This window comes from Opisthocomus hoazin, chromosome 12 (assembly GCF_030867145.1).
Source record: "Opisthocomus hoazin isolate bOpiHoa1 chromosome 12, bOpiHoa1.hap1, whole genome shotgun sequence".
Classification (NCBI taxonomy): Eukaryota; Metazoa; Chordata; class Aves; order Opisthocomiformes; family Opisthocomidae; genus Opisthocomus; species Opisthocomus hoazin.
This window is the reverse complement of record NC_134425.1, coordinates 8641076-8657098: the sequence shown is the minus strand read 5'-3', so window position 1 is coordinate 8657098 and position 16023 is coordinate 8641076.

Here is a 16023-nt window from a genome sequence, read left to right as displayed (position 1 = left end):
CATGGTAACTTCAGCACAAATGACCTGTGCCCATGAAGAGTATCAACCAAGCTGAGATGGAAAGATATGATGAACCTTTCTTGCTTGCACAGGATGTCTACACTACTAATTGCAAAATATCTGCATTTTGTTGTCCATAAAATGGGTACTCATTTTGAAGACACCCAGTGAGGAAACGAACTCATAAAACAGGAGGATTAAAAAACAAGGGAAACTATTTAATGGCAGTCTTTCAGGTTGGGGAGTGTCTGGGCCATGAGTTTTTCCCCAGTCCCATACTTTTTTAAGATCACGTAGACCAGAGAGAGGAATACAGTGTGCAAGAAACAAGCAAGGGAAAACTAGATTCCTTACCGATCACGGCACCACACCCCTCTTCCCAACATCTTCAGTCCTAATTTTTTGTGGCTTTCCAAACAGATTATCCTAATCTTTACTACAGAGCTGGTAGGAAATTTTTAATCTATATGGACCATGGAGCCCTCTATAACTTTCACCACGTAATTTCAGGTGAGATAAAACTGTCCTTGATGGTACATCAAAGCTCTTCAAGGAACAACTGGTTTTGGCATTAAACTTATTTTTACATTTCAGCCTAGTGTATCTCTTTTTACCCCTTTGGAGGCTGACTTAGGAGCACGTTGAGTTCGTGGTCAGAAAACAGCAGCAAATGAAATTGAGCAGAGCTGATCTTGCTCCCAGGGATGCGCTAACAATGTGCTCGCTGCTGCACACAGCAAAGCAAGCAGTCCTTTCAAAGCTTCTTAAGAGGATTTGGATGGCTCTTTTCCCATCATTCCAGAAAGCAAAAGTGTTTCGGAGTGGTTATGTAATGACCCCAAAGCTGACACCAGTGAGGGAAGGAACAGCAGCAGGGCAGCCACAAAGGGGAATCGCTGCCAGGCTTGAGAAAGACCGGCTTCCTACTGCACCGGGATCGATACAAGGATTTCAGCTTTTGATTACTTACTGTATTAAACAGCTTGATGCATCCTATTGGAAAACACAGAAAACACTAAGCAAAGATGGTAAAACATGCATGGAGCGAAAGGCAGAGCTTGCATCATTCCTCAGCCTGTTAACTCTTATTTGCCCCATGGATTTCCTTGCCCACTGCTGTTAAAATAATCCTAAAATTACAATTGAGCAGACCTACTAAGAAATACAGCCCGAACACCAGTTTATACTGTGAGAGATTCCTGTGCAAACAGAAAATGCCAGCTTCTTGGAAACTGGAAATTCCTATCTCCCAGCCTGCAACCCCGTACTGACAGTCATGCGTTTCCAGCCCATCGGGGTAAATAGGCTCTACAAAACCCAGGCACTGATTATGCTTAAAGCACAACACAGCACTGACTATTACGTAGCATCTGAGCTGGTATATAATTGCTTTTGAGGAAAGTGCATTGCAGAACAACATCACTTCTCAAAGATTTAAGTTATTAAGGAAGATTAAGGAATTTCACTCTGGAAAAGAGACTTCACTGTGACCTAATTGAAGTTTTTAACATTCTCAAGGGAACTAATAAAAATTGGTTCATGCAAATTCTCCATACTTTCAAAGAACGCGAACACAAGAGAACATTATCTAAAAAAATTAGGAAATTGAGATCAAAAAGAATTTAGAACAACAAAAAAAACCAGAATAATTTGAATTAGAGGGGACTATTCTACCACGCCATTTAATCCATCCCCTCTTCCCCTTGAATCACAGAAGGATTGATTTCCTTATCCTTAAATAATCCCTAATAGATGGGTGTCTAGTTGAGCCAATGATGACAATTCCACAACCTCTCTTGGCAGCCTGCACTTTCAGAAGAATAAACATATTGAATAAATTATTAAAAAAGGCCACCGTGGGCAAGGAGAATCAATGAAATCAAGGAAGAACTCGTGGGGGATGAAAGACAGGGAGTAAAAATAAGCTCATTAGATGAATGAAAGATTAAAATGGCAGAAAAGGAACAGAATCTTGTGGTATTTTTTTTATTCTTGTAGTACTGTTTTTACTTACTATTTAAAGAAATTATACAGAAAAAACACCTACGCATTTCTCTAAGCACAAAGCAATTTCAAGAATGATCACATGAAAAATGCAGCTAGTGTGCTGTCAGCCCTTGACAAGAGAAAATTAACAAAAGAAATGTCCAGCAGTACACACAGGAACAACTTTCTTACCAACTGAAACCAATACATTTGCAAAAGACAGCTTAAGGTAGATTCATAATACATTCATACACAAGAAACCATACAGACACCACATTAATAAAGTACTTACACGTGAAAGTTAGATATTCAAGGACGTGAGGTATAAAAACATAAAAGTCCCTGACCCTGCAAGCGGTCATATATTTAACTTCACACAGAAGAGTAGTCCTGGTCAACCCATTGGGATTATTCACCTCCACAAAGTGTTTGGCAGATGAAGCCCCCAATCTGTGCACAGCTCCTCACTCTGTGGCCACCACACCAATTAACTCTGGGAAATTTTTGCCTGTGTCCTTGGTGCAAGACTGTCAACAAAAAACCAAGCACTTTCCCCCAAACTATCACCTAAATACTTCCTGCAGAAACACAGTTATGATTTCACACTTTAATTGGAGCTGCAGGTAAATTAAACGGGTTCTGTTACCAACCCTTGCTGCTGGGGAGGACGGCATTGACAAGGGCAGTGGAGACCCAGTGCCCACAAGTCAAAACCAGTGGGAGATGTCTTGGCTCTCTTATTAGAAAAAAAATCCACCCGATTCTTTTCATGGCTTTCCCCATAGTGACTTGAGCGTGAGACCATTCAGAAGATATGCTTTGAGGGCAGCAGGAAAAGTTCAGAGGCTGCCAAGTGGGGCTGCTAGAGCCTTTGGAGTTGCTCATACACGTTGCAAGTGTGCTCCAGCTGATCTCCAGGTGAAATTCAGATTCTTCATGTGAACTTTTACATTGGGCTGATGCAATTGCACCAAAACGCCTGAAGACAGTTTGTTTTCTAGAATGGGGTCAAAACTCACAGCTCTTCCTCTCTTTCCTTTCCTTACAGTGCTTGTAGTGGGTTATTATTAGATGTACGTGAGTGTCCGGAGAGGAAAGAGAAGGATATGGTTTGATTGCTTAGGTTCAGAAGGATTGACTAACTGCTCATGGTCATGTTTGACATTTGGATTATTTTCCTTATGCATTTTTGGGTTTGGGGTTTTGAGTGCGGTTGGAGTGCTTCTGATAACACATTTAACAGAGACTGAAAAACACAACAAATACGAAAGTAGAAAAAATCTTCACTGCCTACAAAGTCCTAAATAAACATGCTGTGATTAAAAAGGGGCAGATGTAACCATCAAACACTTCTTTCTTTTTTAGACCCCTTCCAGGTTTCTCAGATACTCATATACAATGTTTGCAGTACGTGTTCACTCACTTGTATACCCGAAACACTGGATCACTTTAATTCTTAATGTCACTCTACGTTTCTCAACAAGAATGTTTATTTTTCATTAGCCTTACTTCTACAACTTCCCTATTTATTCAGGCTATTATTCATAGTGCCTGGTCATGTTCTCTTTACGGACTGTCCATACAAGGCATTTAAGTAACCTGCAAACTATAATCATAACTGTATAAGCACATTCTGTCACTTCTACTACAAATATTATTGGTTCACACAGTTACAAGATTGTACCTGTTTTATTTTCAAATGCAGCCAAATTTTCATTAAAAAGAAAGAACAACTCTGATTTAGGAACTCTTCTGCTAAGTGTAGACTGTATTTCATCAGGCTTCAGCGGTTTGTTCGTCTGCAGCCCTTGCTGAGATCAGTTTATGTCTATGCAATGGATGCAGACCAACTTTTTTTGTTCCTGACAGGTAAAACTATACTTCCCTAGGCATTGAGGGCTTTCTCTCTCATGCAGTTTTATATTTTTGTTAGCTCCTTTGCTTTTGAGATGTGAACTCTAGTTCTGCCTTGAAATACATTTTGCACTGTACTTGGAGTGGTTACTAAAATCCAAATGACCTCGTTTCAGCTTAGGAGACCTTGTGTGAAAACAGGATGACAATTAAGACATAAAGATTTTGTTTTCCTGCATCTATGTTTTCTTTTTCTCGTAACAAATATTTAAGTGAATTTGAATTTAACTTAAAATTTGTTTAAGCTCAAAAGTCATTCGTTTATTGCAGTTACTTTCAGAGAAGTTTTATCTTAAAAATCTTTGGCATTAAACCAGAAAACATTCTAACTTTCTTCTCCTTCGTCTTTAAGCTTATGACTTGCTTGTGCAATTGTTGCATGAAAGTAATTCTACATTTTTTTCTCTTATAGGAAAACAGATGGAGAAGAATTTATCTGCAGTTGGGACTTAACTACACATAATTTATTTCACAGGATCAAGTAAAAGATAACTGTGAGCTCACACTAGCCAAGCTTCCAGGACACCGTCCCTTCCAAATTAGATATATTTTTGAGATTATATTTATGGAGAAATATGGGTAGAAAGCCATTGAGGCATTTTACAGATTTCCATGAGGGCTTAATGCTTCTCTGCAGCAATACAGTACACTCCTAGTGCTCCCTCTTGACTGGGTGGCTCCCATGAACAGAAATACATTTTATACTGTTTTGTAGTTTTCTGAAGCACTTGGTATAAAATAAACAGTTTACGCACCTAAAAGAGCTGTTCACTTTTCCATGGTGGGCACAACGTCGTGTCGCTTCGCCATATGCTCAGATTATGTGAACAGGATGGAAATCATTCTGACACGAGCTTACTACAGAGCCCCATTCCTCAGTGGAAATTTTCTGGTATGTCCTATTGTTTTAGCATTACATTTTATTATTTTTTCGCTCATACGGTAGGAAAATCACATTGCTTCCAGAACACGTTGATGCTAGTCAGGACGCTCTTGAGGCTAACAATGAGTCAGGACTCTGGACTCCTACCAAGCTTTTCTTCCATTGAGCTGTGCTCTTTTTTCTTCCTCCTTAAGGAACCAGCTTTTATTGGCCTCTTCAGCTTTGGATTAACTTACATCATACATTTCATAGTATATATATTCCAGTAAAAGAATACACACAGTACCATGCAAATTAACCTCCTAATCAAATTAAAACGTTGAATGACATATATAGAGCAGTGTGGAAAAGAGGCTCTACATGGTAACATGATGGTTCGCATTATGTGCCTTGCAAATCAGGCATCTACAGTGCACTTAGGGAGTGATAAAGCCAAATTACACTTGTGAGTCAAATGCTGAAAGAGTCGTGACAGAAAATTGTATAGTGAGCAGGCTTTCCCTTCCCAATGTGTTTTAACATAGTCAGGCGCAGCACTACGTTATGGAGCACAGGGAACAGGTCTAAAGGGAGAGAAGGAAAGGTCACATCTGCTAGGAAAGGAAATAAAAGTGGTTTTCGTGGTTTTCTGTCAATGGCACAAAGCGACATATAGGTTCAACTCCTGTTAATTTCCTAAGTACCTTTAAAAACCTCCCTAGGAAAGGTCTAGGAAACTAGCCATAACCAGGCAATGGATTGCAGAGAGCAGCAGCTGCTGGGAAGCACTGCCTGCGATGTTGGAGCGTGGCTATCAGTGTGCACCTCTTCTCTCATGCCAGGAAACTCCCCTGCACAAACAGGGTCTGCATTATGGTAAAGGTGTAGGATGAAATAGTGCCAGCATATGCTTTATGGAAGTTTCAAGCCTCTCAGAACCATTTTGGTGCCAACAGTGCTGTGATAATTCCTCTCTCCTCCACACCTTCAATTGTTCCACTTCTCGGCAACTTCTTTTAGTCCTATGGCTCCATTGGCTTTTTTTACTTGTTTTGCTTCTGTTCCTAATCACAGGGTCATTGACTGCCTTAATCAAATCTCACACTGTAATGAAAAGTAAAAGGCATAATGCAGCATTTAACAGACTGACTATCCCCTGCACTGACTGGCAAACGATTTTTCTCAAAGAACGAATCTTCAGTAAGACCTGAATGGTTCAGTTCAGGAAGAAAGAGAGGCCAAATCGTCTTTCTAATCACAAAACTTTGCCCCATGGGGTCTGAATTCTTGCTTTAAGGACCACATCAGAAGATTTATGAAGTCTGCTGCTTTGTTCCCACTTTTAGGAACCACTCCAAATCACACTGAAGCCAATAGAAGTCCTTTCATTGACACGATCAGGCTTTGGAGCAGGTCCATAGCGAATGTCACTTTTCTCTGATAAAAAGAGAACAGCGCTGAACACTCTCAGCATTTCCACTGATGCTCACGTAAAGTGGAAAGTGTTTCTTTCCGGATGAGTGATCATCCTGCGCAGTCTGTAGAAACACTAACCAGACACTGTACTCACCCAGTCCATCATCCCGGTTACTCTGAGCAAGGCAGTACAACACTACAGACACAGCTTTAAGAACACTTTAAGATAAACCTGAATAACAACTGAAATTCTCAGTCGCTCAGCTAGACCCTCACAACGCTGAACTCAAAGGGAACTAAGCGAAGACAGCATTCACTTGGCCAAACCACCAGAGTCTTTACAAAATGAAGGGCTGAAGAATTTTTTACAAATTACTGCCATACTTACCTGGATTTTTATATTCTTTTGTGGCCCAAATATAGGTGATAAAAAGCATTGTGCTAGTGTGCGTCCATTTTATAGACATGAAAATCAGATCTGTATAATGCCCCAAAACTCTGGATCCCAGGACCCCAGAAACGCATCAGACGTGATACCTGAGACATAAAGAGCAAAGCAGATGTATTTTTGGGGGGGTGTTTTACCATGATCCCTTCAACATCAGCTCCCTGTCGTAGTTACCAATGTCTTCATTCACTAAAGGACAAAAAGTCACCTAGTTCCTACCAAACTTTTTAGCAATGTGACTGCAACTAACCTTGCTTCATCTGGGCAGTCTTCTCCCTGAACCTATGAAGAGCTCATACCCTTTGCCAGAGGAATCCTGGACAATGAAATGCCTTTAGTTACAGCCCAGAAATATTTTGTGTCCTTAGAACGGGAACCCAAAGCTGGCCAGAAACAAAGCTAGTTGCATTATTGGTGCTTTTACCAACATAATAAAGACCAGAAGACCTTCACTCACAGAGCATTGTGTTTCAACAGCAGCAGCTGGGCTCCTCTCTTCCTCCAGTGGGCACCAAGTGATTCCGCCCTTCTCATTTCAGTGGGGTTTGCAGGTCCACGACACCCTGTTGTTCAATACACATTGATAAAAAAGATGTCATTATGAAGAAAGTTAACTAATATGCAGGGAGGAAAAGAAACAAAGTTGTCTGTGGGAACGCTGGATGGAATTATCTTGTTCACTCCCAGCTATAGCATGCAATTGGTATTTCTTTACTTGCAAGTGAAAGGTGTGCCATTGCAAATACTCTCCGATGGATGCAGGCCCCTGCTGGATCATGCTATTTAACTCCCTCTTTGGGGCTGTTTGTCTTTGGTTTTCAACTGTCTTATTATGATATATGTGTACTGTGCATACCATGGCGTGTCAGGCTAGATCAGACTACAACTCGTCACACACAGCAACAAATTCAGGCAGTATGAGTGAGCTGCAGATACATATCACATGGTATTGGGAAGTTAATAGAACTTAGTTAGGTGGAAAATATTTTGATGTGTAGTAAGCATCCTTTGGCTCAAATTTCCTTCTCTTTTGGCTGGTTGGAATATTTTTTTTCATGTGTACAGTTTGAAACTTAAAAGGTAATTATGTTATTTAGAGGCATACGTTTAAATTTACGTCTTGGTGTTCCCAGTGTTCCCTTGGCAGACTAATTGGTTCAAGTCGTCTTTGCAAAATTATTCCAACTCATTTTTATTTTATCACTTACTTTGCATTATTAGAAGGAGCTATTAACAGAAGATGGGAAAGGTCTTGTTAACTAACGAAAGCGATTTTGGTATTTCTTTAAAGGAAGTTATGTTCCTAAAAGGGAGAAGAACATTTTAGGCTGATATAAGAACCATTGAAAATTTTAGCCCAGATCTCAGTTTCAAACTCACCCAGACCTTTCTCTCCTTTGCTGCCCACCTTACACATTTCCCCAATTTGAGTCATAAGCATTGAAACCTGCAAAGAAAATAATTCCCCTTTCAGCCCCCATCCTTCCTTCTTAAGCCAGATGTGTTGTAGCGAGCTCGGCAAACCTGGAGGACAAAAAGAGTCTTGAACTCAGAGCACCGAAGGGGCCAGCCAGGATGCCGGGGCTCTGCCCTTCACCCTGTTTGACCTCCTATAGTTTGTTTAGGCATCAGTTCAGGGAGACTCAAAGCCACGTGGCTGACTCCCAGCACAGGTAGTTTCACAGGAGTCAACAGAAAACAATAGGGCTGTTAAGCTGTTGGAGTCGGAGCTGTACGAACGTGTTCCCTTTGGTCTGGTGGCTGAACAGCAAACTGAAAAAATGATTCAGGTGAGGCTGAACCCGAAACACACAATGTCTTGGTGGAACAGACATAAAAGCCCCCCCAAAGTTTCATTTTGGATCAACTCAGATTGCTTTGATTTATCTAGAATGGAAGTTTTCATGTTGTTTTTAGCGCAGAATTTAAACAACAAACAGATCTAGCTGAAAAAACCCTCAGTTTCAAAACATCAAAATGAAACTTGAAGCAGTGACAATTTGCTCTCTTTCTGAGAAGTCTAATATTCTAATTATTGTATTACTTTCAAAATAACAAAGAAAAAAAAGGTTGACTTTGAAAAGTAAGTGGTTTAAGAAAGGTCAAAATGACAAAGTTTATTTTGAAAATACTGAAATTAAACATTTAAACTTTCTTGAGGAAAAAAAAATCCCCTGATTTTCTTTCTGACAAAACTATTCATTACTTTCAACCTGAATTTGTGAATAGTTTTCCACTTCAAATTGCACTTTTGGCAAACTTAGTCTATCCTGGAAAGATGCCACCAGCTCTGTTGAAACTGGCACATGCTCACACACTTCACTGAATAAGAGATTTCATCCTGTAAAGTGAGGATAAGAATAAAACTTCCCCACTGATGGAGAAAAATCTATAGTTGAGTTGTTAATGCTTGTAAGATATAAATGTCTAAGGCAGACACCAACGGTTTTGGGTTCCCGAGGTATAACACTTCACAGAAAAAGAAATTCTCTTCTTTGTCTTAATGGGAACTAGATTAGGTCTTCAAAATCTTAACTCGTTAGATGAATAAAGAGCTAAAAGATAACACAAGCTTAAGTGCTTTAAAATTATGATGTAGAAGGCCTCTAATTTGCAGTATTACAATATAGCTGTTTAGTTTGAAGTGATAAATGGACACGGGCATCCAACACGTGGCTGCAGTAGGGAGGCACGTGGCGCTTCTCACTGCAGCCACCGTACGGGGACGGTGTCCCGTGTCCTGCAGCAAACAACCTGGGCAATACTCTTGGCTGCAAGAGATCTAGCATTGCCCCTGTGCAGGTATCACCTACCACTGTCTCGCTTGTCCTCCTCTCTTCTTGACCAGGAGGGGATTTCAGCACGAAAGCCAGCGATCAGAATGCTTTGGGTGGAACTTTCCTGTTTCATTCTATGTGACACGTTTGAGACTGAGTTTTGCTGCAGACTCGTAGCCTATGGCGGTGGGCAGGAGAGAGGAGGCTTTGCTGAAATGTGGAGCAAACGTACACAAAAAGAAAACAGAGAAAACATTAAAATGACAGCTTGCTGAGGTGGCTTTTTGTCGGCGTGGCTTTAGCATGATCACAAAGTGATGTGCAGTAGTTGACATAGCTTGCTCTGACGTGGGGAAACAAAATCGATGCTTAGTTTGCCCTACTAGACCAGGATTTGCTACACGCACAAAATTTCTCAACGGGCCACAACAGGTGTGCCAACAAAATTGTGAACGTAGAAAGAGATGTGTCTATACGGTAGGCTTGAATCAAACATCTCATCAAACTTTGTCGAGATGCATTCAGAGGTTTGATCAATGAGCCGTGCTCTGCAGCTCAAGTCTGTTGTTAATTTTAAAACGCTTTTGCACCCCATGCAATGTGACAGCATAGATGCAGAAAACGATGTCAGAGTTAATAAAAAAAGCTCAGAGCCAGAGGAAGTGTAAGTGTTTTGGGCAAAATTCTGGCATCAGTAAAATCAATGGCAATTCTCCCCCTCCCTTCTGCACTGCTGGGATTTCACCCTTTGCCTGTAGAAAAGGCAGTGGATATGCAATAATATGAATATCCATTACACTGGTTTTTATTTTGTAAAAGTCTTGGGTTTAACTTCTGAACATAATTTCCAATGAGCTTTTGTTTAGCTCACCAAGGTCAATTAATGTAATTCCAGAACTTCTGGATCAAGTTTTGAGTAGATCATTCTCTCTAATGCATCCGTCTGTCATGCACTACTCACATCTTCTATTTTCACTTAATTCCCTTTGAAGTTACCTGTATGCCTAAAGTTAAGCCTCTTTTAAAAATCTTTACAGAATCAGGGACATAGTTTTTGTAATTCTCCATTCAGCTGTGTGGTAAGAGTAATAAAAAAGGGCTGTGATGTATGCAGAATTACACACTGTGTTCTTCCTCTGAGCTGCTGCATTTCTAGAGCAGTGCAAAAAAATCCTGTCTGCAGGGAATCTTGTTGTGGTTAAAAATCTATATTTTCGTTTTCTCCGTTCTACAAAACTGAACTAACAGGCACAACAAACATACATATAAATGTGCCTACAAATATCTAACAACAGCAATCACACTGGAGAGGATGCTGGAAAAATATGCACTTGTTTTAACCACTATAGAAGTTTTTTTTTTCAAGGACTAAAAATGGGAAATATTCATGTGTTAATTACCACAGGATGTGCAAATACAGGAAGGGGTTTTTTTCATGTGCTTCTAGAACTTACACAAGAAATGTTTTGTCACTTAATTCACATATAGCATGAAATGTTAAATTTACATTCCTATTGGTTCCAACAAGATTATTTTATCATCTACACAAGGCAATAATAAATACCCATAAATATAATAAAACCTGTTTCCATAACATGTTATTTTTTAGAAGAAAAAGATAACTTATCCTAGCTGCTGCCAAACATTTAAGTCATCTCTAGTTCTAGCACTCACTCAAAGCTCAAGGACTTCAGCCGGGAAAGCTCTTGCGAGCAGCGCGCTCCTGGGCCAGCCTCCCCACGGGAGTGAGACGATACCCACTTTCTGCAGCTGCAACTGTTGATGAAGAGGAAAAAAAGGTTTAAACGACAGATGTCAGCTTCCCAGCCTCTCATCTCTACAGACAACAGCGAAAATGAATCCTCCGTTTTTTACAACTTCCAGTGAACATTCCCCCAGCTCTTCCCATGCTTTATGTGTACACCCCTGGTGTGTCGAGGACCTCCTGCTTACCCACGGGCGCTTGTGACACCGCATTTAACACAGGCTCGGTGGAAAAGTGCACCTTTCGCTTGTTTTATGGTTAGGTAGCAAAACAGCCCAGATACCCCGTTTTGCAGACAAAGGCAAGGCTTCGTGCACACTCTGAGCTGGGGAGGGTTGTCAGCCCTGCCCGGCGGCAGCACAAGATGGCCTGGCTCCCCTGCCCATGCGAGGCAGCCGGGACAGCCGCCTTCTCCCCTGCTTTTACCAAAACTCTCCCCTTCTCCCCTCCAGCCAGATGCTTTTGAGCACCAGGTTGGAAAGGCCTCATCTAGTTAGAGCCTTGCAGAAGCAGTCAGGGCTCCTGTAAATAAATAATAGGCGCTTTGCTTTTCCAGCTCGGGTTATCCTGCAGTAGCAGTTTCAATGTAAATCTTTTCCATTGCTAGTCTTCTTTTTTCAGCTTCCATTTTTGAAACCCAGCACTTCACTCTGCTGTTCCAGAAACGCCTAGAAGAGCTGAACCAAGACAGCCCATTCCAAACAGGCGGTGAAGGAGTTAACAATGCCCTTTCATGCAAAACCACAAACAACTGGGGAGAAAGAAAAAAAAGAAGAAAAAAAGAGTTTTTAACTGAGAAATGGAAAGGATCCAAATTCTAACTGAGAGTAAAAGCACAGAGAGAGTATGAAAAGCACAAATCATCCTGGGATTCAGACTTGATAAAGTTATTAAAAAAGAAAAAGGGGGGGAGGAAAAAAAAATTGTTTCTGCCCTATACCTTGAGGCTGTGGGAGCTGATCGGGAGGGAGAGCAGAACGAGTCAGACAGGAGCCCAGCGCAGAGCCCCATCCATCCCCGCAGGCTCCGCAGCCGGAGCTGGGCACGGGCTGGTGCTCCCCAGCTCCTCTCTGCTGAGCTCCTGGCATGAGCCGCATTGGGTTTGCTTGCATAAACTCGGCACTTCTTTGCCTTTTTTTTTTTTTTTTCCCCCTCTAAATTATTATTATTAGCAAGTGGGAGAAGAGAGGCTTTTAACACAGGCGGGCTGGAGCCTGGCTCCGGCCGGAGTGCGGGGTGGGGTGCGGAGGGCCCCGCCGGCCATTGGGCCATCGGCTTAGCAACAGCGTGGAAAGGGCCAACCCAGCATTCGTACCGCTGGGCCACCTTCCAAGGATGGGTGCCAAATGCTCTGCCTCTCTGCCAAGAAAACAAACAAGGGCACTTTTAAAAACTCCAGAGTTAAAGCGGCTTTTTTTTTTCTTTTTTCTTCTCTCCTCCACGCACTCTCCTCGCTCGCAGTTAATGATCTCTTTCCCTTTATCGCAGAAGTTCAAGCTTCAGGGAATTGTCACTTCTGCAGGTTTCAGGAGTCGTTTCCACTTTCCCCGTCTGTGGCAGTCTCCCATCTCTGCAGGCTGGAGCAGGCGCTGGAGTTCAGTCGGGCGATTTCTCTTCAGATGCTGCAGTTTGCCTGCTTTCTTCCTTAACAGTGGAAATCTCTGCCGTCTGCATTAGCATCGAAATCTGCTTGCTATTGCTGTGCATTTATATAACTTGCATAATTTACTACCTATGTCACTCTCTCATCTTCTACCTCTTCATTCATTTCAAGCCTGCTAAAGAAGTGGAGTAAGAAGCATAGAGACTTAAACAGGCAAAAAGTGGCTCGTAGCTAGAAACCTTTTTTCTGTAGAGAAAGAAGAAAGCATTTTGGAATTCTCATTTCCTTTTATTAAAGACATATTTTTATATTATATCTTTAATTCAGTCTTTCTTACATATTAGTCTTTGTGATTGCTGAAATTGGGGTAGAGCCAAACTTTTGCTAAGAAGAAAGACGGACTACAGTTTGCACCAGCTGAGAAACGTGCAGGTCCATGCTGTGACCCAAAATCTCTTCTTTCCCTGTGAAGGAGAAAAGCAGAGAAGTCCGAGCTCATTTCCAAGAAACACCAAGTGTCTTCAAGTCCTCATGGCTTAGCACTTACCCAGAGAGAGCTCTCACCTTGGATCTTGACTTTTATGCACTAGAGGAAAAAAATGAAATTGAGCTTTCTGTTGTTGTTGTTGCTATAAGACACTTTGGTACGAGGTGAAGCCAAACAGTACCTCCTGGGAAATATAAAACACTTCACAGAGAAAGGCCTAAAGAGGCCAACGTTGCAGCCCTTTTCTCCCGCCAGTCATTCCACTCATTTCTGAGACACTGCTCACATGAGTGAGGCGGGCAGGGTCAGGCCTTTATTTGCACACAGTAGCACCTCCAAAGGTTAAAGGATGTCATTTGCCATCAGGATCCTGTTTCACTTCCTACCTCTACCTCTGATTTACTGGGAAACCTCGAGTAAATCACTTAACCGCTCTAAGACCAAGTTTACCCAAGTGCAAGAACATTCTGAGCCTCCAAGAATATTTGTGAAGTGCTTTGAGGTCCTTGGAGGGAAGATGTACTTGCAAATTATCAGTGTAGCTGCTTCTATGGAAATAAATCTAAGTCTCTTTGTTTAAGCGTATGTCCCAGCTGCAACCCAATCTCATGTCTGCACAAGAGTGGTTACACACCATAATCCGCTTGGATTTCATAGGAAAAATATGCAGGAAAACAGGCTGAAAGGGCATCTCACTCAATTGCAGGCAGGTCCCTTGATCTAGAGAGCTGGGCTTTGGGCACGCTATATGGTGCACTTCATTCTCAAAAAAGCTTTATCTGATATATTGAGGGATATGTTTCTGCAGCTGCATGCTTAAGCTGAAACTGTAGTTCACAGATGTGGTAGCCAGGGTCCGTGCACTATGTGCTTTCTCAAACTTCCCAAACATCCGTTGTTACAAAAACTGGGCTGGAGGAGATTTTTCTGAATAGCAAAGAAACAAGATGATGGGAACTCATATGGTTGCGACCGTGCCCCCTGTCCTGGGCAGAACTAGGAAATATATGAACAACAACAGGAACCATACAAAAAAAGGGAGTTTGGGTAAAGGTTCACTGCAGGGGGAAAAGGGAAGGGGTTTCCTTTTTATCTGTACTGGTTCTGCTTATCTTTTACTAGAGGTTGTTTTTTGTGATGAGGAAGTAGAATAAGAAATCCATTTGTTTTTCTCATGACACAGCAACATACACAACATCCCTTCTGCCCTGAAGAAATAATCTGACAAAATTAAACCAAGACTTTACCCAGAGATTGCCCAATTCAGTAGTAAATTTCCACTCAGCTGAAAAGGTTTCGGATAAAGCATTCATGTGGGAATCCAGCAAATTGAAGCAACATCATAAATGCTTGATATTAATTCAGGACTAGGGTCTTAATTATTTTTCATTCATTACATAGGCGAGCAAAGTACTACATATTTTGATGGTTACTTACAGGACTACAAAACAGGACAAAAGATGTGGTACGTAAGGGCAGCTGGACCAACCTGTAGGCCTCGAGTCAAGAGTCAGCCAATACGCACTGAAGCACCATTTATCACCATGCTTTCCCCAAGAATGGCTTCCCCTCTTCTGCTGTTGGCTCCAGCACATTTGAAATGACTCCACCACCCTCTACAGCATGTTTTACAGCCACCTGAAATTGTATTTTTTAAGGGGCACATACGATGTGTCGGTAATTCCAATATACCCATAATTGCTTTTATAACACCTGGTTACAGTAGGTAGCATAATTTGCCAAGAACTTGATATGAATGCATTTCATAACATGCTTTATATAATCCATTATTAGAGAACATTGCTGCATCTCTAATTATGTTTGCAAATGCATGTTATTGAGTTCTACATAAAAGTATGCACTACTGAAACCAGCTCTCAGGCTGCAGAATTATATATATACTTTGCTCCCTTCCGTATATTTCTTTTTCTCTGTGTAGTAAACACTACAAAGGGGAAAGTGCAAAATTTAGCTTTGGCTTCCTGGTAGACTCCAGCCCCTCATCCAAGCATCCTTGGACAGTTCAGACCTTCACTGGAATCCTGTCATTTTTATCCACCTTCGTTCTACATAGCAAAAGTGATTATGTGAGTTCTGGCCTCAGGCTGATCAAATCTTTCAGTGTCTCTTCTGCTGCTGACACCACTGTGAGAGGCACAAATTACATTTGGTACAGTCACACATTTACCTGCAGAACCCACACAGGTTACTGAGCTGGAATCTACTTACAGCTGGTGCTAGAAATGTTAAACATAGTCTGTTTTCCCAGCCTCTTGTTGGCAACGTATAAGCTAGAGAGAATCTGGGCTGATTGTCACATCCCAGATTGACTTGGAGTGACCAGCAGCTTTGGGAGGGGAGCTGCCTTCACCCATCTTGCTAAGTGCAAGCAGCGGAGCTTAGCCTCTTGCCTACAGACTCCCAAGAAAACCTCTCCTTTACATTGTTAATTTGCAGGAGTTAGACAGTTTAGACAGCAGCAGCATCTTTTCTCATACTGCCTTTCCAATAAATGCCCTTCCAGTCTGGTTTGATTATTTCATCTGAAGCTGAAGTCCAAGACCATCACAAGCCATTACATGTGCTGAGTAAATATACTACCATGCTAATCCTTTGTGAGACAGTTATCTGTTGTGTACGTAAAAAATACAGAACGTGCGTTTTGGTGCATTTCTCTCTTGTGCATGGAAATACGGTAGAAATGTGGTAAAAAGCTCAGATGAGGTAAATTAATTATAGTTCAAGCCTTTTTTCATTTATGGTGA